A 25,811-nucleotide genomic window follows, 5' to 3' on the forward strand; every position below is an offset into this window, starting at 1 on the left:
AATGGAAAACAGGAGGTGACTTCCCAAAGGAGAGTGGTGTATCTCATTTTCCCAGGGCTTCTACTTACTGTGCAGCTTGTTCTGTCATGTCCTGTATCAGGGCTTGTGCTATGGAGTATGGACTTTATCAGGAAATGGTTAATGGTTTCCTTTTAATGCAAAAGATTTTAGAGACTTAGAATCTTGTTTGTGTTTCATAGTATATTCTTTCTAGTGCTGAGGTCATGTGTGGGCCAGGGAGGAAGTATCACCAGGCTGTACGGTGGTACAGTGGAAAGTGCAGAGTCCTGGGAGCCAGGGGCCCTAGTATCTCACATGGACTAAGTGACCTTGGACAAGTCACTTCTGTCGCTCTCTATAAAATGTAGGGTTAGACTGAATGAGCTCTCTTAAATGACCTCTGCATTATACATGTCTCATCCAGAATTACATTTGTAACATTCTCTCCTTGGCCTTTTTGTTCTCTTCAATAATAAGGTTTAATGAGTATTGGTGGTTAATAGCCATAGTTTAACATCCAAGGGAAATCTACATGCTTTTAAGCTGAATCCATCTTTTCTCTTCTGAGTTTTTTCTAAAACTTGAGAGAGAGCTAGAGACTGGGAAAGTCTCTATACTGAAAGTCTCTACTCTTCAGATTTGCTCCCATTCTTGAAAGTAAGAAGTTATGGCTCATGAATCAAAGCTGCAGGTGAGAAATCCGCAGATGGAGGAGGAACTATAGTTAGTTATGTGGCAGGTGACCACACACTAGTTTCCCTTTCAGTTGAATATTCATGTACCTGGTGCAGGCACTGGACAGCCTACCAGGAAGGAAGGTATGAAAGGCCTAACTGCCCATCACCACCTGCTCTCTATGTGAACAGGGGTGGCTCCCACTGCTGGAGCTATGCCTTGCATCTGTGTCATGGACTTGCAGCAGGAGAGGACATTTGAGGTGCTGGTGGCTAGGTGTCTGTTTTGACCTCATTTTCTATGTTCTTTTAATTGATCCATGTCTGCTTCTTGTTGTTCAGAGGAAGGTCAAATCACTTTGGCCCTCCTGTTGCAAAAATCCTTTCTTTTCCTATTTTAAAAATCTGTTGCCATCTCCATTGAGTACTTGGCTCCCCAAGGCATGGGTTATGCCTTTGACTACTTGTTATAACATGAACCTGTGACCTGTACCAAAAGGAACTTGTTAGCTTGATGTTAGGTGCCCCTAGGACGTTACAAGACCCCCGAAACTCAATGCAAAGCTTGCTGGCCAAGGGACAGTGACTGCCCTTCAGATGTTATAGAGAAAAAATTAGCTGTGTGTTCAGGACATGAAAGAGCAGAGAGAAACTTCCGTAGTGATGATACCCCGAATGGCAAGCTGGGACTCTCCTCTCAGGTTCTTGTCTAACGAAGTTTGAAGAATAAAATTCGTGGACTAAAAGATTTTAAACAAAAGTGTGGAAGTTTATTGCAAGTGTATACAAACTCCCCCTGGGGAGGGGTCCCCAAAATAGGAAAAGTCCTCTCTCTCTAAAATGGGAAAATAACAGTCCAGTGAGCCTCTTTGTCTATGGGTTTATAAATGCTGGCTGCTCTTTGTTCATCCCACTTTCTAATTGGACCCTTCCTTATTTTATGTCTCCTGTATTTTTTCCTAATTGGCCATTTTCCCCCTTTTCCGTGCATGGTATCAGTTTCAAAGTTTCAAAGCTCACACAGTGCCCCCCATTTCTTCTTCCCCTTATCTTGTAATATTCTTGTAAATTGGAACTGTCTCTGTCCATCACCTATGCATTCCTCCCCTATGGACATTTCCCTAAAACTGCCTCTCCTGTCTCTAAAGTCCTTTCAGTGAGTACATTTTCTTTGTGCATCACAAAGATGTCAGGAGCTGGGAAGGGGCTTCTTGTTGGAGCATAAACTGTGAGTCCTTGCATTTGAAGTCACCAAAGTCTACCAAACTTCGTTATTCTTCAAACTTCGTTAGACTTGTAATTTCCAAGTCTATTGCTTGAATTTTTTACATCCTAGTTATCTGAATGAGCAAGTTAGAATTCTAGTAGATAGGCAATTGAGTTTTCCAATTTAAATTTTAAATGTCTATAGCTTTTTTCCTTTTTATTAAATTTGTTGGGATAACACTGGTTAACAAAATTTATATAGGTTTCAGGTACACAGTTCCCTAATACATCATCTGTACACTGTATTGTATGTTCATCACTCCAAATCAAGCCTTCTTCCATCACCATTTATTCCCTCATACCCTCCTCCATCTCCCTCCACCCCTGCCCAATATGTCTATAGCTTTAATGATAAAAGATTATTTGATTTTGAGCGATACTCAGGTTTTGGAAAGTTAAAAGAACTTTTGCCTTTTTTAGGGGAGGAAAATTACTCAATCACTGACTCAAATGGATGGTACTATTTTAATTGGTGGGGTTTGACTCTTCCTTAATTACTTGAATAAGTGATTAGCTACATGAAGCAATAATAAATACTTCACTCCAAATCAGTGTAAATGTAAAAAGTCATATGATGATTTACATTTGTCTAGGACACCCCAGTTTACATACTCATTTGCATGCATTGTCATGATTAATTGCTTCAGCTCATAGCAACAGGTGTTTTGAAAGAAAGAAGAGGAAGGAAGAGGGAAATGTTCTCTATTCTAGGAAGGAAGTTCTTGCAGAATCCTGCAGTGTGTGTTTCAGCTCTGCTTGTGCTCTTGCTTGGCCTGCAGTCCGAGGGAACTGTCTCTCATTTTACCCAAGAAGAACTTATCTTCTATGAGGAAGACATATATACATACTTGATAGCATAAAAAAAAGTAGGGAAACCTCAAAAGGGCCAGTGATAACAAGGTGGAACAAAAGGACTTCGGCATATGTACAAGACTCCATCCTTAATGTAATGTAGGTGATTTCCTCATCTAGACTGTGAACTTATTGAGGGCGGGAACTCTTCCAGACTACTGACCACCCTGGTGTCTGACCTCTAGTACTTGCTCAGCAAATCCTGTGTGGTAGGTAGGGATGAGATCTGGAGATGGAGTGACTGTACACTGTGGGAGGTAGGAGAGGTAGGGGCCAGGAAAGGGTAGGGCCAAAAATCTATGACATTGATCTCTTGCATAGTGGGTTCAGGTAATAGCTGAGTATCTAACTAGGAATATTATGTCAATAATGAAAAATGTCAGCCTCCAATTTACATCTTCTCCCAACACTGAATCCCCCTGCACCTTACATTCTAGCAGTTGATCTGTTTCACCACTTCAAATGGCTGTAACATGATGGCTGGCCCTACACTGATAATGGAGACCAAAGTCCAGGTAGCACTGTACCAGCAGCCATGGACCAGGTCAAGAGATCACAATACTGAGTTTCATCATTAAAAAAAAAAAAAAGTTGGCTTTTATAAGCTTTTCATCCCACTGTCTACAGTTCCAGATCAGAGGTTGAAATGGTAAGAGGCATGCAGGCCACCTATTGGGAAATGACTGGGCTAGTACACCCACATTCCTAAGGAAGTATTCTCTCCCCACCTCAGGATCATGCAGCATTGTGTATTCCTGCTTGGTGTCAGGCTAGGAAGAGAATCTGGAATTCCTTTTTCTACTTGCTCTTCAGTAATAGCTTCCATGTTTCTTCAAGGCAGATGAATCTCCTCTTTCCGAAGGCTCTCCATTGCCTCCTTCCTACCTCTGAAGGGCCTCTCTGGGTCCCCTTGCAATTCTTTCTGAATATGCCCCCATTTAAGCTCACATCATTCTTACCCCATTTCTCACACTTATGTCACCTCTTCCTCCTGGCATGTTCAACCCTGTCCTCTCCATTCATAGCTTGGTTCTCTAGTCAACTTCTCCAAGAAGCCTTCCTTTATCAAACTTCTCCACCTGATTCAATTTTTCTCCTTCTTCATCACCATAATACCATGAATGGCTTGCACTAATGGTTTTGAACTGTGGAGCATTTCCTAATACCTGGGTAGGGAGACCTTCATTTTTAACATGCATCCCATGTGACTTTGAGGGGCACAAAGTTTGATATCATTGACCTTATATCAGATGTTAAAATTTACTCATAAGTACAAACTTACTTTAGTCATTTCAACAATCAGTACAGACTTTGACTTCTTTGTTATAACTTCCTCATGCCAGCCACTCTGTGGCACACAATCTGCTTTCTTGGTGGTTACTGACCATTCTAAAAGCTGACATGAGCATGTCAAATCTCACTGATTAGTCAGCAAATGCATTGGGAACCTATTCTGAGACTTTAGTAAGTTCTAAGGTACCAGTTAACGTAACCTCGTGGAAACGTTAGAGACATTGGTAATGGCAAGTTGCTGAACTTTCCTTGGGTTTCTATATTGTTACTGTTGTGGAGGTTGCCATTGTTGTTTTTATTATGATGCCCCTTTAAAGAGAAGGAAACCCACAAATAATATTATTCAAAGCTCTTTCCTTCAAATCATCCAAGTAAACTCTAGAACAGCTATTAGGTATCAGCAGTCATTTTTAATATTTACTTGTCTACCATCTGGATTTTCAGACTCATAAAAATTCTCATTTCTGATGATTCAGTATTTCCTAGCTTTTAGTTCATGTGAAAACCATCAAATAGTGAGTATCGAATGATTGGAGTTGGCAGGAGCCTTCTCAGACCTCCCTGGATAATTGTAATTGTGTCGGCCCCCTTCCTGCCAACTGGGATCCCCCTCAGTGAGAGGGGCCTTGAGTCTCTACTACTCTAAAGACACAACATTCTGTGCCTTATGATGGTCTAGGATGCACCTTCAGATTCTAGGCAACAAACACTTGTGTATGTTGATTTGTCAAATCATTGTTTAAGGACCTGATGTGTGTTGGCATTGTAGTGTGTGTCAGAATTTCATTCCTTTTTAAGACTAATATTATGTTGTATGTATATTTCAGTGTACATTTTATACACGGAACTAACATGTCTTTATTTTCTTACTCTGAGAGGCGGTTGACCAGCCTCTCTTCCCCTAAACTACCAGATTATTTTCCCCCAAAATCATTAGCTATAGATTCAAAATCACCCAGACTTTAAAATAATTAGAGATAATTTTCACTATAAATTTTAACATTGCTTGTTTGAACATTTATTGTAAAGACTAGAGGCTCAGTGCACGAAACTCGTGCACTCGGTGGGGGGGTGTTCCTCAGCCTGGCCTTCACCCTCTCACAGTCCGGGAGCCCTCAGGGATGTCTGACTACCTGCTTAGGCCTGCTCCCTGTGGGCCTAAGCCAGCAGTCAGACATCCTTAGTGCTGTCACGGAGGCAGGAGAGGCGGGAGAGGCTCCCGCTACCGCCTCTGCACTCACCAGCCGTGAGTCTGGCTTCTGGCTGAGCAGTGCTCCCCCTATGGGAGCACACTGACCACCAGGGGGGGCAGCTCCTGCGTTGAGTGTCTGCCCTCTGGTGGTCAGTGGATGTCATAGTGACTGGTCATTCCGCTATTGGGCTGAAACTGGCTCTCCGACATCCCCTGAGGGGTCCCAGATTGCGAGAGGATGCAGGCCAGGCCAAGAGACCCCACTGGTGCACAATTGGGGCTAGGGAGGGATGCTTGCTGGAGGTTGGCCAGCTGGGGAGGGACCATGGGAGGTCTCCAAGGTGTGTCTGACCCGTCTCTCACTCAGTCCCAATCGGCCAGACCCCAGCAGTAAGCTAACCTACCATTCGGAGCGTCTGCCCCCTGGTGGTTAGTGCACGTCAAAGCAACTAGTCCACTGGTTGACTGACTGCCCCCTGGTGGTCAGTGCATGTCACAGCAAGCGGTTGAGCGGCCTTAGCATATCATTAGCATATTACGCTTTGATTGGTTGAACAGACAACTGGACACTTAGCATTATTAGGCTTTTATTATATAGGATAATAATAAGTCTTTTAGGATATTGCAATATGCCATTTCTTTTAAAAGCCTTTTGAATATAGCACGACTGGCATGACTTCTTCAGCACATCTGATAAAGACATATCTGTGAGTTGTAATATTTCTCATTAGAACAGCGGTTCTCAACCTGTGGGTCCCTACCCCATTGGCGGTCGAACGACCCTTTCACAGGGGTTGCCTAAGACCATCCTGCATATCAGATATTTACATTATGATTCATAACAGTAGCAACATTACAGTTATGAAGTAGCAACGAAAATAATTTTATGGTTGGGCCACAACATGAGGAACTGTATTTAAAGGGCCAGAAGGTTGAGAACCACTGCATTAGAAGTACTTTTGCCTTTTCATCTCTACATACATGGTCTGTTTTAAATTACCTTACATAGTAATGCAGCACAAAATATTATTTGCAGACTTGTCCTAAAGATTACCACTAACCAGAATTCACAAAGCATTTCACAGTGCAGACAGGAGAGAATTACACTATAGTCAGGAATCTGGAATGTCTGAATACTGAGTATAAAATATAATAGGGAAATGAAAAGGACTCAGTGGGCTCACCACAGGTGGGATTACCTCATGTCAGGCAATTCTGCCCCAGATTAAGTGTCTACACAAAATCCACCAAAGAAAATGAGAATACCATTTACAGCTGCTTCTAGCTTACGGAATAGTTCTTTACTAGGCTATAGAAATATATCCTTCACTTTGGAATTTCAGCCCAGCCTTCCATCGTCTTCAGTAGCTTATAGTAGATTTCATCAAAATTGTTCTGTGGCTCTTCTTAAGTTTAGAATGAACCAGTAACTCTCAGTAGTACGGTATTGCCCACTTCCATGTCAGCCCATTTTCCTATGGCCTGGAGAGCTTCAGTGCTATTCAGGGAGCTCATGAGGAGACGCAAGGTGACCTCACACCGGCCTGGGCAGGGGTATGCCATCTGCCCATGCCCCGTATCTCTCTTTATCAGGTGCTGTATATCCGAGTGTGGATTAGATAACGTGCTTCACCTTTCAGAGTGCTTCCACATCCTTTCTCTCATTTAATAGCATCCTCACCTGCATATTTACATCTTTCATTTTATTTTGGCTGATCAGGAGAAGGTGGTTTTTTCCCTTTGGAAGCATGTTTTCAGTGGTCACTCTAGGCTTCAGTGTTTCTGCTAGATTACACCATAGCTCAGTCTCTCACCTGTACATGGGGATAGTGATAGGGTCTCCTGCAGGCTTTGTGAGAACTGAATGAGTTTAATGCCTAGAGCACTTAGCATCGTGCCCACTCCTGGTGAGGGTCCGGTCTTACCCTGTTCTTTACATCATCACAGCAGGTGCGCTGGAAAATGGCGAGTTGTCACCTCCACGTAATCCTGAACCACAGCTGTGCACTGCACTGCATGGTCCCTGAGGGTGTAACATCTTGATCCTGTGTCATCTAACCCCCTAGTTTTTGACCTTGACAATTTAGGAGGTGATCCTTCTTACCTGGACTCATATCAGCATTGTTCCCAGTTGGACTATAGGATCATCTTCCCTGTTTTTCCCATCCCATCATGTCCTGGAAAATCTAACATTTTCTCATAATTTCTCCCCACATACAAATATTTATGTTCCACATTATTGCTTCACATTTTAGGAAAGACAAAACTCTAGTGGGAGTCTCAAGTTAAGGAAAGAATGGTAATACTTTTCCTTTATGACACCTACTGAAGAAATAGAATTGGCTTTTTAATGTACAGTAAACTGTAATAAAAAAATTAAACTAAACTAAGGAGATTGTCTATGGATGAGGCGATTTCTAAGAATGAGGAAGAATAGAGGTGATTGCATTGCTCGTCTGCTTACTTGATTCATTTATTCTCTCATTCACCCAGGATTTATAGTCCCTTGTTCTGAGCCAGGCACTATGCTAGGAATGCCCCAGAAATGTATCTCAGGTATTGCTCCTCGAGTTTTTATAATTCTTAACTAGGAGACAATGGAAGTTTTTGAGCAGAAAGGTTTGATTGGCAATAGAGAAGCACTGAAAGAGAAGAAAAGGTATCAAGGAGCTCAACAGTGGATTCAGTGTGGTTGACAGGCTCTCCCAGGTGATCATGGTCCACCTGGGGTAGACTTTGAGGAGCACTGTGTTGCATGTTATTAGGACATTGGTAATTGTCTGGATCAATACAATTTATAGCCAAGAAATGCATGTGGGAGAAATAGGCAGGTCCACGGGAAAAATTGCATTCATGACCATGATTTTCACCCAGACTTTTCGCTCAAGTCTAAGCTTTGTTTTCATCTTTATTTGTACTTAATTTTTTGGAAAGTATTATGGAAGTAATTCATGCTTATTGTGGAAACTTTGGAAAAGAAAGGGGAAAACATGAACAGTTATCCCTGAGTTGTAAGATAATGTTTTGGTCTATTTGCTATCTTTCAGTTAAAGTATTTGTGTGTATCTCTAATATAACATCATGAAACATTTCCCAAATCACTAATTATTTCCTACCTGTTCTCTTGTGTAATTCATTTAGCTATTCTCCTCTACCACCCCCTATGTAAGCTGGCTCCAGTTTTATGTGTTTATTTATTTATTTATTTTTTGACAGACAACTGTTTAGTTTTTATTTCATAATTATAAACTTAACTCTGCAATCCAGCTAGATTGGAAGGGGTAAGGAAATTATGGAACCCAATAAACTGGCAAGAACACAAAGATTATAGAACATTCCAAGCAAATCGGGGTAAAGAGGTGCTCTCCTGAGCTACAGAAGGAATGGTCTGGTGTTTAAGATAAAACACAAGTCGAATTTATTAGAGTTGTCCACATCCCGCAATGGTGATCTTCTTGCTGGTCTTGCCATTCCTGGACCCAAGCGCTCCATGGCTGTCACAATATCCATGCCTTCTTTCACCTGGCTGAAGACCACATGCTTGCCATCCAACCACTCAGTCTTGGCAGCGCGGATGAAAAACTGGGAGCCATTTGTGTTAGGTCCAGCATTTGCCAAGGACAAGATGCCAGGACCTGTATGTTTCAGGACGAATTTCTCATCCTCAAATTTCTCCCCATAGATGGACTTGCCGCTTGTGCCATTATGGTGTGTGAAGTCACTACCCTGGCACATAAATCCCGGAATAATTCTGTGAAAGCAGGAACCTTTATAACCAAATCCTTTCTCCCCAGTGCTCAGAGCACAGAAGTTTTCTGCTGTCTTTGGAACTTTGTCTGCAAACAGCTGGAAGGAGACTCGGCCCAAGGGCTCACCATCGACGGCGATGTTGAAGAACACGGTGGGGTTCACCATGGCTGGTCATGGGCGGCTTCGGGGTGGCAGCGTCTGCAAAGCCCAGTTTTATATGTTTATAAACAAAACTGTGGTAAATGTCCTTGTACTTGTTCATAGTAACTTCCTTGGGAACATTTCCAGAAGTAGGATTACTCAGTCACTGTTTCATATACTCTTCTAATAACACCCTTCCTTGTCCTTCTTAATGAGGTGGGAGCCCTGGGAAGAGAAGGGAGAATCATGGCGTGATTAGTCGGTATTTTGTGGAAGAGCTGTTTGTATGACGTACTCCCACACCCCCTTCAGGCTTTCTGACTTCTGTCTTTGCCTTAGCGTCTCAGACATGCCCTACTTTTCATGTCCGGAGGCCACTTTGGCTTGAGGAACATCTGTGGAACCTAAATAGACCAAGAAATCATCTGAGATTTGTAAAAAGCAACCAGCAGCTTGTCTTGACTCCTCCTTCTGGGGTAGACTGGCCCCTTAGCAATTAAGCCCACATGAGCTATAGACCTGGGAGACCCTATGATTTCAGTCCAGGAGGAGTGTACAGCAGTGGCTCCTGTTATTTGGTGTTCAGGCTGATAAGGAGTGTGGATGGTGAGAGGATGTGGATTTCCAGTCTGGCACTGCCATACCCTAAACTGTGACTTTGTTAACATTTTGCAAAATGAGTAACAAGTGATCAAAAAGACCCCTTTAGCTCCAGTTTTCCCAGAGTCCAAGGTTTTTTGTTTTATCGGGGACTGATTCGGTTGTCCCAATGATCCCACTTGGAAGACTATAGTGCTTTGAAAATGGAAAAGATTGGTGTTTCTGAGTGGAAAGAGTGGCAGGGAGCTTTGTGCATTTCTATTCTCCATGCTGAGGTGGTAGTTAAGTGATGCTGTTGGAAAGGGAATATAGCACCTTCAGAAGTTTAAATTGTTTTCTCCCTAAAATTTAAGAAAATCACACCTACAAATTAATTTATCTCCAGACAAATAAAATACGTTAACCTACAGAATGGTGTCAGGAAATGTTTGACTAGTTTGTAGTTCCCCTGTATGAATGAGCCAGCCTGAAATAATAATAATAATAATAATAATAATAATAATATAATAATTAATAAAAATAGTTGTGCCTGGCTGGTGTGGCTCAGTAGTTGAGTGTCGATCCATGAACCAAGAGGTCACTGGTTTGATTCCCGGCCAGAGCACATGCCAGGGTTACTGGCTCTATTCCCAGTAGGGGGCATGCAGGAGTCATCTGATCAATGTTTCTCTCTCATCCATGTTTCTATCTCACTATCCCTCTTCCTTCTCTCTCTAAAATCAATTAAAAAACAAAAATTAGTTGTTATCATCATCATTTATAACTACTGAAGAGTAAATGAAAAATTGTCATGGGTCCTTTCTACTGATATAAAATGTACATTTCTTTATAGTATTACTTGGCTTCATGTAGATGAGATACATAAAGAGATTACATTGTCTATTCATAGTTTAGAAAAAAAATTGTATTTTTTTTCCTTCTCAACAATCAAGCCATATTTAAATCTGTCTATTTTGTGTCATTATTGATGGGTAAGGCAACTAATTCTAATTAAATTCCATTGCGAACTTAAAAAGAATATCAAAATTCTTTTTATTCTTTACTAGAATTGCACCTTAAAAATTTAAACTAGGCCCTGGCTGGGTAGCTCAGTTGGTTAGAGCAGTGGTCGGCAAACTGCAGCTCGCGAGCCACATGCGGCTCTTTGGCCCCTTAAGTGTGACTCTTCCACAAAATACCGACTTCTGCGCATGGGCCACAAAGTTTCAATCGCACTGTATGTGCGCGCCCGCACGTGGTGTTTTGTGGAAGAGCCACACTCAAGGGGCCAAAGAGCCGCATGTGGCTCGCGAGCCGCAGTTTGCCGACCACTGGGTTAGAGCATCGTCCTGATACACCAAGGTTGCAGGTTTGATCTCTGGGTCAGCAACCAATGAATGCATAGATAAGTGGAACAACAGTTACCTCTCTCTCTCTCTCTCTCTCTCTCTCTCTCTCATTTCCCCTTCATCTCTCTCTCTCTTAAAGCAATAAATATTTTTTATTTATATAATTATTTATACTATTATTTAATCCCACCTAAATTATCCATTTCCAGAGTCATTTGCTGCCACTATTTCCTCCCTTCCTTCTTCTGCTTCCAACTCCTCCCTTTTTCTGTTTGTTCCTAGTTAGCCATGACCTCTCAATAAAGTTTCCACTAGTTATCCACAGGACTTAAGTTCTTCCTTACTGAGTTTTTTTTGTAACTGCCCTATTCGCTATATTTCTTCCCACTTTGTAAGAGTTGGTGTAATCAGCAGTATAGAGAAAATGCACATGGCCAGCACTGATGAACCTTCTGTCGATGTGCCATAATTAATTTGGGTTGTTTGTTTGTAGTTTAGAAATCAGTTCAAGTCAGTATGGTTTGACGGCAGGATATAAAATCAATGCAAATCACTTTGTAGTATGATCCTAGCTTTTAGAGAAGATGATTCCACTAGTTTATATAGTCATTCAGCAAACATTCACTACAGGCCTGCTGTGTACCAACTAGTATTCAGTACTAAAGATACAAGGACAGACATACTCAGGGTCCCTGCCTCCTGGTGGGGGTGCCTGAGGGCAAATCATGTTCTTGATACCTCCCCAAGATCCTGTGGCTGCATCATGAGCAAGTCACTATCCATGAGCAAGTTACTTCTCTAGTCCTATGTTTCTTCATCTTGTTAATGAGATGATTTTCCTACTTTCTCTTTAATGTCCCTTTTAGCGGTAAAAGAGTCAGTATCTAATTATTGCATATTTTCCTTGGAATTGCATTATCACTGCTTGGGCCCACCAGCTACAGGTTGCAATTAAAAACAAACAGGGGGGCTCCAAGGTTACTGGTTCTTTCTGTGTGGAAGGAGCTTGGAAGTCACTGCTCCATCCTAACAACAAGTAAAAAGTTGAACAGACTGAAAAATCAACAACTCTTCCTGAGTCCATAGGGAAGGGAGGACACAGGGCAAACTATTGCCCCCCAGGTTGAAGAGACATTTAAGCCCATACAGGCACTTGTGCCTTCCCAGAGCAGAAACCCACAAGTAATACAATGAAGCAAAGATAGTCTCTTCAACAAATGTTGCTGGAACAACTGGACATTCATATGCAAGAAATGAATCTAGACCAGGCCTTCCACCTTTCACAAAAATTAACTCAAAATGGATCTCTGTACCATCCCTCAATTTTGTAGTAAACCTAAACCTGCTCTAAGAAAATTAAGTCTTTTTAAGAGGTGATAATAAAATAAAAAGGGGGCAGTCAAATAATGCTTAATTTAAGAGCTTCTGTCTCAAAGTAAAATTTTTGAACCTCTAGTAATATCTGCTTTTCCTTTCCCACAATTTCACTCATATGTTGTTCATAAATCTTAACTGTGGGGTTTTGGTTCCCTGTTAGGCAAAAATTTTCATTAACCTGTCAAAGCAGACTCTAGACTCAGAGTAGCCTGAGAATAATTAGCAGCCTCCCTTCCTTCAGAACATCGAGAGGCTCTGTATTGTTTTGTTTTTCTTATTTGTTTATATTTAGGAGAAGGAGGAGTCATTGCCTACTTAGGGTGCAGCATTGCCTACTTAGCTGCTGCACGTGCTGTGCTTTGGCCAGAGACTTAAGTAGTAACACCACCAGTGCCCATCACTGGAGCCAGTCTGCTCCAGCATCCGCAGGCCTAATTTCTGCTTGCAATCTGATTACGGGGTTTGAGCTATTCCAGCCTGCAGCCTCTTGCTTTGCCTTTATCATACTCTCAAGGACACGAGTGTCTGATTGCTCTAGCCCTGCGCTGTAAAGTCTCATCCCAGTGCGGCTTAGAGCGGCTGGAGGCTGTGACTGGTTGTGAATTAGCTGTAGTGCAGTCTCTGTTACTGCACTTTCTGTATGTAACTATGATCAGAAGCCCAGGGTTTTCCAGCTATTTGGGAGCTTTCAAGTTCTCTGAGAAACAAGGTAAGGCAAGAGAAACTGAAAATGCACTTCTGTGTATATTTTATAACATAATGAATGCCTTGTATCCATTTTACCTTGTATTCTCCTGCATCCAGTTAGTTATACAATTTTCTCAAAGGACACTTTAAATATCTAATTGAGTTTAAATTAGCTTATTTTGGGATTGCTGAAAAATGTAGTATTTTTTTCTGTTATAACTTAAAGATATTACTAAACCACTAAAGCCTTATGTAGGAAAAAAAAATGCCAATTCAAATGGAATGCCCAAACTTTGGCTCAAGTTCTGAACTTTAGCTAAAATATTTTTCTAAACCAAATGCTATATATTAAATTATTTCCAGTAGGCAGTGGTGAATGTCTTTTTTATTAAAGCTTCATGTGAAATATTTTGGAACAAAATGTTGTCTTTTAGTGGCTTCCTTCCTAGCACAGAGGAAAATATATGCTCTTAATTTAACCACGGAAGTGGTGTCACTGACTCAGTTCACTGATTGAGCAACAATGAAATGCTGAGGTTATTTTGAATGTCACATTGGAAATCCAGCTATTGTATGTGAAAGTATTTTCTAGCACAAATGCACTACTAGGAAGTGATTGAAAGAGTTCAAGTCTCAGATTCAGGAATTTTCTTCTATAATATTTGATAGCTTTTGAACTGAGTTCTCTTTTTAAAAAATATGTAACTAGGTATTTGTAAAACTCTGAGAAAACCCTACATGTTCAGTTGGCAGTGTTCTTTTCATTTTATTATGTTTCTCTAGTTGGTCAGACTTTCCAGATTCCAGGATACTGGATGTATTGTGATGGATAATGATATGTCAGCATGTGGTGTATTCTGTACCTCCTTTTCCTCAGGCTTTTGACCCCAAATATTAACCAGTAAAAGGCACTTCCATAGGGGAAGGTTTCTGTAAGTGGTCACTTGTGGTTTTCTTGGTGGACAAATGGTTGCTATGCCAAAAGCTGTAAAACAGATTACTTGCCATTAGACTGGTTATAAATTTGTCTGCAACTGGTTTTGATTAACTGGTTCACTCGATGTTTGTTTTTGCTGCAAGGGATTGTTCCCAGCTGGCTTTACATCACATCCATTTTGTCTTCAAAAATAAATAAGTGGTCTATTTGATGTGTTGTTATTTTTTAAGTTTTAAAGAAGGCAATAGAACATGACTAAAGCATCCCCCTGCTCTTTGCCCTCATCTCATGCAATCTTTAAGAGCATCTCAAATATATCAGACGGTAATGATTTTCAACATTTCTGGTTACTTTGGTCAAAATTTTTAACTATATTATTCAATATTTAATTGCTCTGAGTTAGTCTTGTAGCTATATGAATTTAAATGATACCATTGAACTATGTCAGATTTTTTTCACCCACAGATTATATTGACTTTCTTTCACTAGGAAAACTAGAAACCTTGCTATGTAAAATGTATATTGTTGAATGTGATTCTTAGAAGGTGTCATTTTTTTAAGTCATTATTCTTGTCTTGTTGATGGTTTCATTTTTCTTAAATTATATGTTCAAGAGGAGTTTGAAGAACTTTCTCATTACTTTTTTTTAACTTACTGTATAGCTAACTCAATGTTACATTATTTCTTTACCCTTAGATTTCAACAAGGAAAACTTAAGCTTTATTGGATTCCCACATCAAAGGAAAGTTCCAAGGTAAAGTGGTCTTTGCCCAAGAAATCTTGTTTTGAAGATTTGTAATAGCTTTTAAAATTATCTCCTAAGTTCCTAATTTACCCTTTTAAATGTTTGTCAATATGTTTTCTCTCCAGAGTTTGGTTTGTTAAAATATATGAAGCAAGCTAACTTAATAGTACATTGAGCCAGCAAAGATTATTTTTATGTATTTAATACTGTTTGTAGGAACTATTTACAGAACAGGATGTTGATGTTTCTGTAATTGCAAACTTGTAAAGAGCTGTTATCTTTTTTTTTCTCATATCTACCTCTAAGCACGGGTTGTCCTTTTGCAATCTGTCCATCAAGTAAGCTTTTGCTTTTGCTTCTTTAAAAAAGGGCTTAGCTTTGTTTCTCCTCCTTTTCTCCCTTTTCTTTTCTTTCCCTCCTCCTCCCTCTCACCCCCTGCCTATCCATCCATTTGTCCACATGACATGGTGTTGCTCTTTTAACCTTTTTGCACTTCAGTTTCCTTGGCTGCAGGGTATTATGGGTGCTAATTTGATTTACCCAGTGTGCTACAACTCTGTGATGCATCATCACAGATATCCTATATAGTAAAAGGCTAATATGCAAATTGTCCCCACGGGTGGGAGTTTGACCAACCGGGAGTTAGACGTGCACTGACGACCAGGGGGCAGTGTGAAACATGGTGTGTGTCGGTGACGTGGTGCTGGCAATGGAGTCACTGCCGGCCCTGATGGGCCCCCACAAGGGCAGGACCGTGGCGGGATGGTGGAGCAGGTGAATGGGTGATGCTAGGCGAAGGCAGGTGTGAGCGGGGGCCCTGATCGCCCCACTGGTCCACAGACAGCGATCAGCAGCAGCGGTGGGAGGCGGGGCCAGCGAGCGGGCAATACCAGGCCAAGGCAGGTGCGAGCGGGGAGCCCCTAATCACCCTGCATGTCACCCCACAGATTGGCCCTGATTGCCAGCCAGGCCTAAGGACCCTACCTGTGCATGAATTTCGTGCACTTGGCATCTAGTAAGATAATACAAAAGTTAAAGTTTGTGCCAAACAAGATAGCTATATCTCAGGTCTTCTTAGATTACTGTGCCTAATAGATTTTGAGATTTTCATGTAGAGGCACAATGTTATTTATCCCTTACACAAAGGTACGGATCTCAGCCTACACTTCCTTATGCTAGAAGGACCCAAATCCATCTACACCTAACTCCACTCAGATGTTCTTATCCCTAATATTTATGTTTGGTATTATTTCTTTACTTAAAAGGTTTGCATTTCAATAGCATTGGAATAAACAGTTGTCTGACTTCTGTCCTCATCAGGCTAAGCCTGGCTCTGCATTTGAAAATGGCAGAGTTGAACGTATGCACGCACAAGAGGGGAAAAGGCTTGATGAATTTCATCCACATTTTAGTACCAGGTAAACTAGAGCAGTAATGAGTCAGGGTCATCGGGAAGGTTGTTTTATTTGAGTCGTGAAATCTTGCTTTTCTAATGCTTGACACAATTTCCCAAATTTCTCATCTTTGCCATATTTTTAACAGGATCTAAGGCTGATGTTTTAGTTCATTCAGGCTTCTGTAATAAAACAGCATACACTGGGTAGCTTATAAATAATAGAAATTTACTCCCTACAGTTCTGGAGGCTGGAAATCTGAGATCAGGGTGCCAGAATGGTGGGGTGAGGACTGTCTTCTGGGTGCAGATTGCCAATTTCTAATGTCCTCACTTGGCAGAATAGTAAAAGGAGGTCGCTGGGTCTCATAACAGCACTGATCTTCATGAGGGCTCCATCCTCATGACCCAATCATCTTCCAAAGACCCCCACCTCCTAACATCACCATTTTTGGGAGCATTAGGATTTCAACATATGAATTTGAGCGAACTCAAACATTCAGACTATAGCAGCTTCATTTCCAAGATGACCCTAGCAGGTTGGTTTAGCTTTAATAGTGACTAAGAAAAAGGAATAAATAGGAGGGGAGACAGGAAGATAGCGCTTATTCAAGGATAGGAAAAGCAGAAAATATGAAGGTCAGACACTTCTGTGGAGAGAAGCTCAGAGGGACATAGCTGTTCTGACATGGTGGGTATTATTTCATGTGTACCTGTGAAAATCATGGCCTCCTTGCCATGGTACTAAGTGTAAAATGGGCTGGAGATGCACGAACCTGCCTTCTTCAGAGAAGTCAAGTCAACCAGACACCAGAGGTGAAAATATTAGGCAATGGGTTTTGGATTCCCATATCTTATAATTTAAACTTCAGTAGGAGAATGAACAGATTGTGGGGGAAGTCTTTAACAGCATGGGTACTGAATAGTCAGTGTAAAAGTAGGTCCCACATTTTGTAAAAGATAGAAGGTAATAACAGCAGAGTATCCTGCTCTCACTTTAATAAAATTTCCCCTTGTTGCTACTGCTGGACATTTAAATAGGTTAATGGGACACATTAAACAAATGACCATGGAAGCTGGGGGCAGTCTCTTCTTAGATTATGGAAACAGAGAGAAGGGGGCAGACTAAAAAAAGTAGTCATAAAGAGTGAGCAGTGATTCAGAGGAGATGAAGATAGATTAAAAATGCAAATGGTGCCTCTTAATTTAATTATTTTAGTTATATGTGGAGAAATGGTTTCATACTGAAATATGGGACCATTTGGTTGAGCTATGGCAACCCACCAAGGCCTGCAGAAGTTGTCCAGGGAGGGACCCCTTCTCCCGGAGGGGATGAGTGATGAGGAGGACCATGGCCCTGAGCAGCATCAGGGGCTCAGTGCTTGAGTTAGCAATCATGTGAGTCCAGAAGGGACCCTAACAGTCACCGCTGCTCAGAAAAGTGAGAGGAGGAGGAGGTTAAGGTTCTTTTGGACAATCCTGTTTCATCAGCCATTACATGATCAGAAAAATGACTCATTCACACATGATCCAGAACCTAGTGAGGACCATCATTAGTGTATCTTGCCTGCATTTTCACTGCTGACTATGCCCTTCGGTATAGAAAGTCCAGGGAAGAGACATGACTTTTTTCAAAACGTGGTTTCCTATTGACTTGAGGGGTCTTTCTTGGTCACAGCTTTTGTGATGTGAGTCTGAGCCATACTTTCTGACCATTTCTCCTTATTCTTCCGGTCTGCTCACCTGCTTCCTCAGAAGTTGTCGATCATTTAGTGGGAATAAGAGAGAGGTAACATAAGCAAGAACAACATGTAAAGACAAGCACAAGGATTCCAGTAATAAAAATTACCCTCAAGATGGAGACTTAAAAATCGAATAAGTTTATAAACCTATTCAAAGAATACTGATGTTTTCATTCATATATGCAAGGTAAACAAAGGTGATAAGGAGAGATGTTTTCCCAATCACATATTCTAACGATGAAAGAAGGAAATAAAGAAAGGAAGGAAGGAAGTCTATCACTGATACTATTAAATATACGCCCTTCTAATTCTCAATATTTAAAACTCTGTGTCCCTACCACATCAACATTGTATATTGTGTATACATAAAATACTTCAGAGTGAGTTTAGCATACATTGAAAGTATTTTATTGTAGTCATTCATTATTTCATTTATTCAGCATATATTTATTGACTTTAATAAAAATAAGACACTTGTAATATAGTCTACAAATAGGAAAATAGGATACAATTTGAGAGAATAACAGGTGCATAATGTAGATTCGGTGCTGGGTGGGACAGGCACTGCCTGGGTCAGGGGTTCTTCCTTGAGGAAAGAACCTTACACTGAGGCCCAGACCAGGAGAGGACTCAGCCAGGGTGGAAGGAGAGGCTGGAGAAGAGGAAATTCAGGTACAGGCGGCGTTTACAGTAAACCATGTTAAAGAGGCATGAGAGATGTTCCTGATAGTGCTTTGGTTTTCCATTGGTTTTTGACCAGCTGTGAAAGGCTGTACTTTTGATTGGTGCTGACACTATTTGTAGCTTGTTTCAAGTGCATATGGAGCCAGGGGCTGACAGGTGATGACTTGTAAACTCTGTAAAAGTTCAGCAAAATGTTTAACTTGGGGGTGATTTCTTAGTCTTCATTAGTGGCTTTATTGAGCTTTTTGATAAGCAGAAAAAAGGGGGGGGGGAATAGAAATATATAGAAGTTTATTTTTGAAAATATGAGATAATATTTGTACCCCAAGGCCAATGGCTTAAGAAGCTGAATATTCCACGCATTGCATCATTTTGTTTTAATATAGATTTTTTCCCTGAGATTTTAGTTTCCCAAAGTACAGAACTTTATGAAGATTTTTAAACAATAAGTTAATCGATTAAAATAGCATGTCCTTCCTTAAGTGGGGCACATTTCTGCAATTATTTAATTTCTTAGGTTTATACTAAGTCATATATATGAATAAAACACTGAAAGGAGTCGTTACTGCATTACAATTCACTATTTAGAAGTCAGTGCTACTCCTAAGTTTCTGATCTAAGCAGGTTTCCTGGGATCTTTTTAAGCCTTTTGGACTGTGATTTATAAACACTGGTTAGTTTCAAGCCTTTTTCTTAAATAATATAAATACATGACACTCCTATTTATAAACATAAGCCATACTACATTCTTAGGCAATAACCGAGGCTTCAGATGAACTTGGTTCTAGGAAGATGGGTTGATGTGCCATGCTGTGGATTGTGTGCAGGTTCCTTGACATTTAATTTCCATATCATACAAATTATCCCTGTGTCCCACTTACCCAGTATGCACAGCACCCTCTCAGTCTGTTCTTGAGTTGTGTACCCTGTAGGACAGTACATGGGGAAGATCAGCTTTGCATTGAATGTGTTTTCAGACCAATTGTTCACCTCTCTGGAGGTGATTACATCATTGGGGAATACTAGTTTTTTTGTTTTCCTTCATTTGCTTTCTTCCTGCGCGGCAGTAACTCTATCTTGCCCAACTCTAGGCATGTTCCAAAGGAAGACCGTGGAGTTGTCCATATAGCTGTCTTGGGGCTGCACTGTGCATAGTGTTAGAGCAGGAGCTAGAGTTACTAGTATATCTTATGTACTCTTCTTGCCAAATATGTGTTCTTGGGCAAGTCATTTACCAGTGTCCTAGTCGGTAAACCAAGGATGATAATTGTTCTGGTGGCATGCTGGAGCCAGCTCCAGTCCCTATCAGAGCCACTGTGTGTCTTCCAATTTTTAGCTCTGCAAGTTCTATGGAGAGCCTGAAAATTGGCCGTAGTGGGCGTATTTACACTGCCAGCTAATGAACAAAGCAGGTGCTTTTGGGGAGGAGGGAGACAGGCACCCAAGAGGAAGGAGCTAGTTATTAAACATTTATCAGACCAGCATTTAGTTCCCACCTCATAGCATCTTGTGATGGTAACTAAGGTAATACGTGGGATCTCTTAGCACAGAAGGAAAGGACATAGTAAGTGCTCCATCCCTTTATTCTTCTTCCCTTTCATTTCCTCTTTTTTCTTCCCAGTCACATTTTCATGAGGCTTTTAGACCTATTCACCATGCTTTGATCACTTGGCTGTTAGAAGACATTTGTTACTTTAATATAATTTCAAAACAGGAAAGCATGTGAATCACCTAGACAGTGGTCGGCAAACTCATTAGTCAACAGAGCCAAATATCAATAGTACTTCTTCAAAATAGACTCGCCCAGGCTGAAAACCGACTTCTGCGCATGGGCCACGAAGTTTCAATCACACTGTACGCGCGCTGGCATATGGTATTTTGTGGAAGAGCCACACTCAAGGGGCCAAAGAGCCGCATGTGGCTTGCGAGCCGCAGTTTGCCAACCACGGAGTCCTAGACAGATTGCTGATTTTCTGAGGAACAAAGTGTAGCACAGAAAGGTCAAGCGAGTGATCCAAGCTGAAACAGCTAGTGGTGGCTCTAGATGAAGTGGTCAGGCTGAACGATGTTTTTACCACCCTATGCCATGCTGCCTGCCTATGCGAATGAAATTATGTAGTTGTACAAAAAAATAATATTAACATAACTGTAAGTAAATGAAAAAAGTTACAAATTCCCCAAAATAAAACTTTTTACTTATAATCTATGTACACATTTAAGTATATATAACAGTAGCATAATTTTTATGTTCTTTTTTTTACTTTATGTCATATATCTTGATTTAAATTAAATTGCAACATTTTATTAACGGAGATATTTTTAGCTTTCAGAAAGAGTTCTTGCTTGAAAATAAAGAACAATTTACTAACTGTGAAAGAAGAATCAATGCTAAACTTTTAACTGCACTTCCTAAAGGTAAGACTTTTTCTAAATAGTTAACCAGAATCCTGAGCATATAACTATTGTGTTATCTGGGTTTATTTTTTTTTTGAGAACTCTTAAACCTCCAGCATATATTCTCCTTTGTGTCCCTTTCTGCCTCATCTAAGAATTAACCTCAATTAACCTTTCCTCTCGCATTTTTAATCCTCACCTTACTACGTATTCTTTCCCTTGCATTTCAGGCATCCTCAAGTTTTCACTGGAGGCTGGGGGTCGGGGGTGGGGTGAGAAGGTTCCCTAGAATCAACCTTACCTTGTTCCTCTCTCCTAGCTTTCACCATCTCCTAAGGCGGTAAGTTCTGCTCATATGCCCATTTCTTTTCTGTTCACTCACCCACTTCCTCCAGCCTCTTGACGTTTTCCAATGTTACGGCATTTACACTCAGTATCTTGTAGTTCCCCACTGGGCTACAACACTGCACCTGAGTTCAGACTGTCTCTTCATTACCTCTCTTCTTCCCCAAGTCGGCACTTCATTTGTCGAATTCATATTGTCATTGGTAAAGGTGCACATGCAGTAAAATATTTTCAGCTGCTATTAGTTGGGGACCCCTAGTTTTGCCTGTGAAGTGATATGAACATTACCTCATCTTTGTCTCTACCCACTGTAACACTAGCATGGGGTAGTACCAGCTTACAGACTGTCTTTTTCCTGAATGAGCTGTGTAACCCTTACTTCAGAAGAAACAGGTTTGGCACAAGATCAGATTATTTTTCTACTTAGGAAAAAAACAACCACGCACAAAATCAAGCCCAAAAGAAATTATCCCAGAAAAAAAATATTTTAATAGAAACTAAAAGTTTAAAAGGTTCACTGACATGCCTTAACTGGTTTGGCTCAGTGGATAGAGCGTCGGCCTGAAGACTGAAGGGTTCCAGATTCGATTCCGGTCAAGGCCATGTACCTTGGTTGCGGGCACATCCCCAGTAGGGGGTGTGCAGGAGGCAGCTGATCGATGTTTCTCTCTCATTGATGTTTCTAACTCTCTATCCTTCTCCCTTCCTCTCTGTAAAAAAATCAATAAGATGTATTTTAAAAAATAATAATAAAATAAAAGGTTCACTGACAAATTGAGGTATATTCTAAAGAATTGAATGGGTGATATGCCTAGACATAGTCTGGTAAAGGTGGATATTTGAAGGACCCAGACCTGGTGGAGAATGCTTAAATGGGTCATTTTGTCAAGTACTTACAAAACTGGCAACTGAAATATAGGCTTAATTCTTAGTTGCTCCAGAGGCCAACAATAAGAATGTGTAGAATTATAAGGAGGTAGATGAGATTTCATATAAGGAGGAAAATTCTGGTAATTCATAGAACCAAGAGTGAAATGGCCTGCATTGTGATCTCATCAACTCTCCTCATTAAATCTACAAGGCAGGTCATGTGACCATGTACTCAGGTAGGAGAGAGGCTGTGGAGGATTACTATCTGGATGGGTGTGTGGACCAGGTATGCAATGGAAGGGTCCTTGCAATTTCTAAGACTTTGTGAAAGACAGAGAAACTCTATTTAATCTGAGCCAAATTTAAAATATATGAAGATAATCAGAACAAAGTAGAAGAATGAACAGATTGATTTTAAAAATAGTTTAGAAGATTTGACTGATTAGGCAAAGTTCTATAGAGCAAAAGTCTTTTCTACCTGTATGACGGCTCCTCTCTACCCCAGTTCTTTTTTTTTTTAATACTATAGACATTAGGATTTGAAAAATTAAAAGCAATATGAAATGCTAAGTTCTTTATGTATAATAAAGTTTTAAAACACATAAGCTTAGTAACCAGTTTTATTAGAAATTTTATCACAATAAAAACATAATTTTCACACATCAGAGATTTATATTTCTAAATTGATAAGCTCTCTAAAAGATGCTTAAAAGGTACCAGAGCCCTGCCTCCCTGAATTTTGCCTGAATTCCCACAGTTGTTTTTCACAACCTTTATGATGTGGGCTAGCCCATGCATTACAGGAAAATTTTTCATTTCATCATCATGACAGATATGATAATGATTCTAATAGCTCTTGGCAATACAATGTTAAAAATAGGGCTTTTAATGGCAGAGTTTTATATTTGTTTAGAAGTTTCTTTCTCTTCATTTAGTGAGAGTTTTTGCTTCTGTGAAACTAAGCATTAAATTGATCATTGAGTTTCCTTTCAGGGACTTCCTTTGACTGTGTCACCAACAGGTAATCAAGGGATTAAAAATCTTTACCTATATGAAGACTATAATATTAAAATAGATTTTCCATTTAGTAATTATGAAATGCTCCAAATATATTACTCTACCTTTTTAATAGCTCCTCTGAGATATATTTTATATACAATTCAGCCCATCCATTTGAAGGAAGCTGTTTCAGTGGCATTCACAGGGCTGTACATCCATCCCACAGCCAGTTTTAGAACATTTTCTTCACCAAAAGAGAAACCCCACACTTCTTAGCCATCACCTTTTCCCCTTAACACTCTAATTTTGTAATTACTTATTTTATAAGCTGCTTGTCTTTACATTAGTGGCTTTCATCCAAGTGTAAAGTTAAAGTGCTTCCTCCTGGAGCAGAGGAATATTCTGGACCTGGCCTGTCCTCTTCAGTGTAAGGGAGATGAGTTCTTGGCAGTCCCCCTGCCACTTATGTTTCTTTAGAAGATCTGTGTACTCAGGTTTGGAGGACTGAACTCCACAATAACTTTACCAGAAAGCCTATTTCTTAGAGATAATGAAGAACTTAAGTTTCCCAAGAAAAGCACCTGGCAGACCTGAATATTGGTATTAAATATTATTACAAAGCAAACTAGGCAGTTAAATAATTTTATGTACTATTATAGCCCTGATATCAAATCCCCTCAAATTGTCTTACTTGGAAAATAACTGAAAAATTCCCATCAGAAATTACTAAAAATATAGACTCATAAATACATATTGTGCAAGCAAGGGCAGCAAACTAAAAAGTGGGTATGATAAAGGGATAATTTAACATGTCAAAGTCTTAATGTCTTTGAAAGCAAAGTAGAAAATTTATTACAACAGAAGGTAGATCAGCTGTGCTTGTTTATATGTGGATTACTATTAATCACTATTACCATTTCCTGAACCATTTATGAATTGTATACATTATGACACAGTATAAATCAATTGAATTCTGGTTGAGTAATTGAATTTTTAAAACATTCTTGTTCCTTATTTTTAGAAAATATGAAGAATTTAGAGATACAGGGTCATCATGCTGTAACTTACTCTTAAATTTTTTATAAAAATGGATATGTAAATATGTGTGCATGTGTTTTATATACTACAAATATACATATGAAGAGAGAAAAAAGGATAAAAGTAAACCAAATATAGTGAAATGTTAGCATATTATGAAGGATGTCTCTTAACTTTACTGTAAATATGAAATTATATAAAAATGTTAATCCTCACCCAAGAATATGTTTTAATTGATTTTTAGAGAGAGAGGAAGGGCGAGAGAGGTTGGGGAGAGAGAAACATCAATTGATTAGTTGCCTCCTGTACGTGTCCTGACCAAGGATCGAACCTGCAACTTAGGTATGTATTCTGACCAGGAATCAAACCCATCACCTTTTGGTGTATGGGTTGATGCTCCAACCAAGTCATCTGGCCAGGGCTGAAAATTTTAAAGGAAAGAAACTTCTTTTGATAGACCATGAACAATAATAAACTATAATCAAGACTATTAGGTAGAAGATAGCTGTGGTAGAACCGTAGGTAGTATCTATAAATGAAACAGTGGACTGACAACATTAGATTTCTACAGCAAGGGAAACTATTATAATTTCCTAGTATTAGCTTTTTTTCCAGTGTTTGTGATAAGCCTGACCAGATTTTAGTGGACCTGAGGAGGACTACAAGTCCCCATATGAGGTGTTTGTTTTCTTCCTGGAAAGGGATGATAAAGAACACATCACCGATTCAAATAAAGCCTCATTCTCTTTTATGAAACTGAGGTCTTTTCCCATGGGTGGGATAGATATATTAGAATAATTATATTACATATTGTTTTACTGATTTTACTTTTAAATTATAGACTTGGGGAAAGGAAGCCAAACTCAAGGTATCTATTACTTCTTTTTGTCGTCCACATTATTCCTTTCTTCTCTAATCTCATGTCTATAAGAATGAGGCAAATCTTGATAATTAAAAATATATTTGTAAGAAAGAACAGATTGAGAGCTGATTTATTTGCTGGTGGATTTTTTTATTTTTCTAATATACTTACTGTAGATTTTCACTAAAATCAATAAACTCACTGATACATTTAAAGTATAGTTTGATTTATGACCTCATTGCATTTCTCAGTATATGATCAGAGAGGACTATATAAGATTTTAGGCTAGAAATCCTTTTGAGTTTGAATCTAGGCTTGAAGGAAAAGAGTGCAGCGATGGGCTAGTGGTGTCTGTCATTAGTATACCCTATGGCAGTGATGGCCAACCTACGACACGCGTGTCAGAGGTGACACACGCAAACTCATTTTTTTGGTTGATTTTTCTTTGTTAAATGGCATTTAAATATATAAAATAAATATCAAAAATATAAGTCTTTGTTTTACTATGGTTGCAAATATCAAAAAATTTCTATATGTGACACGGCACCAGAGTTAAGTTAGGGTTTTTCAAAATGCTGACACGCTGAGCTCAAAAGGTTCACCATCACTGCCCTATGGCATAATCTCAGGAACAGATGCCTT

At 39.9% G+C, this 25,811-nt stretch overlaps 1 protein-coding gene, 1 long non-coding RNA gene and 1 pseudogene across 11 annotated transcripts in view; 2 read left to right on the plus strand and 1 right to left on the minus strand.

The window, feature by feature from the left end:
- LOC139019733 (uncharacterized) overlaps positions 1-21,015 on the plus strand; it is a 164,705-nt gene extending 143,690 nt beyond the window's left edge. For all 5 annotated transcript variants that reach the window (XR_011473145.1, XR_011473141.1, XR_011473144.1 and 2 more), the window contains exons 5-6: positions 14,794-14,851; positions 20,985-21,015. This is a non-coding gene — a long non-coding RNA (uncharacterized lncRNA). The remainder of the gene's footprint in view (positions 1-14,793; positions 14,852-20,984) is intronic.
- LOC139004687 (peptidyl-prolyl cis-trans isomerase A pseudogene) lies at positions 8,699-9,192 on the minus strand (annotated as a pseudogene).
- A 30-nt stretch (positions 21,016-21,045) lies between the features above and the next one.
- The window catches only part of SVIL (supervillin), a 103,194-nt gene continuing 98,428 nt past the window's right edge, over positions 21,046-25,811 (plus strand). For all 6 annotated transcript variants that reach the window (XM_070428737.1, XM_070428748.1, XM_070428766.1 and 3 more), the window contains exon 1: positions 21,046-21,076. The gene's annotated coding sequence lies outside the window, so the exon portion shown is untranslated. The remainder of the gene's footprint in view (positions 21,077-25,811) is intronic.

Source organism: Myotis yumanensis, unplaced genomic scaffold (genome assembly GCF_028538775.1).
Source record: "Myotis yumanensis isolate MYYU_CA2020_CCGP unplaced genomic scaffold, mMyoYum1.0.hap1 SCAF_1, whole genome shotgun sequence".
NCBI lineage: Eukaryota > Metazoa > Chordata > Mammalia > Chiroptera > Vespertilionidae > Myotis > Myotis yumanensis.